Raw genomic sequence first — 3,837 nt, 5'->3', positions numbered from 1 at the left:
AGAGGAAACATTTACCTGATTGAGCTGCTAAAGTAACTAGGGAGAGAAAGAAGTGGGAAGGCAGCAATCAGACATTTTGTGCTAGGAAAAGAAAAAGTGGATTAGAGGAACAATGAAGAAAACACACACACACACACACCTCAATTTTCCAGAACCTTCTCTGGCTATAAGAATGGCCCTCACCGCATGTATCTCTTCAGTGGAGGGAGGCTGTTATTGATACATATGGCCTATTTTCCAACTGCCTTTTACAACACATTCAATTAGCATCAAAGTCAGTGTTTACAGTCATTCGCTTCCATCTGCCATCATTTCTCATTTCCACCCACTTCATAATACTACAAGTTCACTAATCATAACACCAGTGGATCATTTTCCCCCCAGTATGTAAAGACAAAGAAAGTATTTTTTTTTTATATATCCTTGAACAGTCTTGAAAAGATTAAGCTTCGCTCCCTTTCCTCCCAGGTGTTTCCATAGATACAATAAGTCTTTTAGATAAATTGAATAATAGTTTCTGAACTGAGTACAGGGTGTACCACTCTGGCACCCGGCTTTCCCTGAATTAACCTTTTAATACAGGGGCAGCTCCTTTATTCTGCCTCAGTATGGAAGACCAGGATTAGGGAGGGTATTACAAATCTACTGGGTGTCTCTTTTGTCCATCATGCACTCCTCTGTAATGTTGGTTGAGTAGTAAAGTTCATGTTGTTCAGAGCTATGTATACCCTGCTGAACGACTTCAGCCTCGATATTAAATTGAAGCTTCGGCAAAAGTAAGGCAGGCAGTCATCTAGTAATAAGAGGTTCAATGGAGACTAGCCTCCTCATGATACGTTCCTGGCAACGTGACTTTGTCATGGCCAAATAGTCTACACTTTCTGGCTGTTGGACCTTACAAAGATCTCTCAGCAAGAAGCAACAGCATGAGTACTGAAAAACAACAGTTAATGCCAAAACAAAGAGGGGTCAACCTATTATTCAAAGCACCTGTCATGCCCCTGTTGAAGACTGACTCTGAGGGAGAGGAGGAACAGCCGACAGAGAGTGGAAGTGTGGCTCCAGAGGTTGGGGAGGAGGCTGGAGAAGCGCAGAGGCCGGCTGGGCAGTCAGAGGAAGACCCAAGCCCATCCCCTCTCCATCCTAGGGCACGCAGGGAGGAGAGGATAAGGGAGACACATGAATGGCGTGGTCTACAGGAGAGGAAAGGGCCTTGATCCTCTTCATGGGCCGCAGCTGTGAAAACTGGTTAAAAGGACAGACATGTGTATGGGCCAGTGCTGCAAACAAAGCATGGAAATATCTCTAGTCTCTTGTTCCTCTCTGAGTTTGGCGTCCTTCCCAATGTGTGTTCCAATATCTGTGGTTGTAATAAAAAATAATAAGTCTTTATTGATTAGCTCTTGGGCCATATTGAAGTGCAAAGTTCCAGCAATTTGTTACTAAAATTTAATAAAAGCAATTCAAAATGAAATTTGATAAAATACTATTTAAAATGGAACTTGATAAAATACAATTTAAAATGGAATCTAGACAAAATACGATTTAAGATGAAATAGTAATAAAATACAATCCAAAATAAAATTGTAATAATGTACAATAATTTAAGATATAGATAAAATATAATAACATTATATTTCGGAGTTGCCCTTGCAATCTATCCTAATCAATCCCACATATGCAGATCTCAACCGAATCATTTTGTTTAAATACTGTGCTACTTTAAATGTTATTTTCAAGTTCTGCCCAGACATAAGGTAAGTTATTTTGATATCGGTATCCCAATGGGTCATTTGTCGGATATATAGACCAAGATACCTGTCTCTCATCCTCTTATACAGGCAACAGTCAAATAGGATATGAGCCAGGTCCTCTACCTCTGCCGCTCTGCAAATGCAGAGACACTCATTGTACAGTATTGCATGAAATCTCCTGTATCTAACCATTGTGTCAAACTGTTCAAATCTTGCTCTCATGAATATCTTCCTAAAATGTTTTGGGATTTGTGACTTCAAGTAGCTATTTACTTGGAAAGTACATTTGTATTTACTCAACCATTTCAAGTTGCCTACCTTACTAAGGATAGCTATATCAGTTTGTGCATCTATATCCTTAATTCTTCGGGCAACTCTTTTTTTAGATTGTTCTCCTGTTACACATGAGATAGGAAGACCACAACTTCTTACAAAATGTGTTAGTTTAATGATCCAGGAGATTTGTGATTGTAGTTTTATTTGCTCTAGTAGGCATAATTTGGGTAGTCTATCAGTCTCCATTTCATTAACTTTGCACCAGTAGTTATAAGCTTTAATTTTAGATAAAGCCTGAATTGTATAAATTCCCAATTCAGTTCTAACTGCTGCAGCAGATGTTCTTGGGTCTACACCCAAAATACATCTCAAATGCTGGGACTGTGTTTGTTCTAGGACTGTGGTTAAGTAAAGACCCCAAATTTCTGCTCCATACAAGAGCATTGTGGTAACCTTAGCCTTATAAACCTTGATTAATGGGACTAGGGACCCTGGATAACTACGTTTTTTTAGTTTGAGCAATAAATTCAAATGGGCTTTTGCTCTAAATGTACTCTGTTGATAATGGCAGCCCAAGATCCAGCCTTGGAAAAAGTTATGCCCAAATATACAAAGGAATTAACCTGTTCAATTGGTTCATCATCCAATTGCCACCTATGTCTCTGATGGTTTCTTCCAAACACCATTATTTCTGATTTAGATTTACTAATGATTAGAGAGTTATCCTGGCAATAAGAGCTAAATCTTCTTAATAGCCTATGTAATCCTACTTGTGTGTATGATAATAAAATCATATCATCAGCATAAAGCAAGCTGTTATAGTAAGTATTTAAGATCATCAGCACGTGTACCATGGTATCCTTCATTAACCCTGGCAAGTCATTGATGTATAAGTTAAATAATAATGGGGCAGGATAGACCCTTGTCTTATTCCTTTATTTGTGCAAATCCTGTTAGTCAGGGCACCATTAACCTCATACCGCACCCTCAAACAGGTACTTGTGTAAAGGGTTTTAATCAAAGCCAGAAGTCTGGGTTCTATTTTAAGAGATGTCAGTTTACTGCATAGTACGTCTCTATTTACCATATCAAATGCTGCTGTAAGGTCTAAGAAAGCAGCAAACAGGGGTCTTCTCTTATAGGCATATTTGGCAATTAGATGATTCATGACAAAGCAGTTATCAATAGTAGATCTGCCTTGTCTAAAACCATTGTAGGCTGACATCCAGTTAGTAGTAAATGACTGGATTGTTCTAGCCCACTTAATAGCATTCTCACTTTTAAGGCATTCTAATATTGCCTTACTGTCAACCTTAGCACAAATTAACCTTTTATTTTGAGTCACTTCTACCTTTTTACTAAGCCATCTGTCAGCCATGTTATATGGTCTTAAATCTGAGTGGCCTCGCAATGTCACACTTATAGGCTGATGGTCGCTATTGTCGCTAAGGTGTACTGTGACCTCCGAGAAGAGGTCAGTGCTATCTCTAGACACACAAAAGAGATCCAGTACACTACTTGAATTAGTTGAGTGGTGTGTATAAGGGTATATGTCATTCTTATTCTTACCTCCCAAAATTTGGAGATTACCCTTAAAAATTAAGGAGACTAGGAGCAAACCAGCGGCATTACTTTTACAATCTCTCGAGAGCCACTGAGGATGGTTTTCAAAGAACTCCCCTGGGATTCCCTTCTTCTGGGCAAGCTCATACAAAGAGGGACCCAGTCTAGCATTCAGATCTCCTAATAAAACCACTATGGACTGAGGATACAGAATTTCTGTATCTTCTAGGATAACTTCCAAGCA

Source organism: Pseudonaja textilis, chromosome 1 (assembly GCF_049901715.1).
Source record: "Pseudonaja textilis isolate UNSWEBS1 chromosome 1, rPseTex1.2, whole genome shotgun sequence".
NCBI lineage: Eukaryota > Metazoa > Chordata > Lepidosauria > Squamata > Elapidae > Pseudonaja > Pseudonaja textilis.
The sequence above is the reverse complement of the archived record's forward strand: the minus strand, read 5'-3'. Positions refer to the sequence as shown.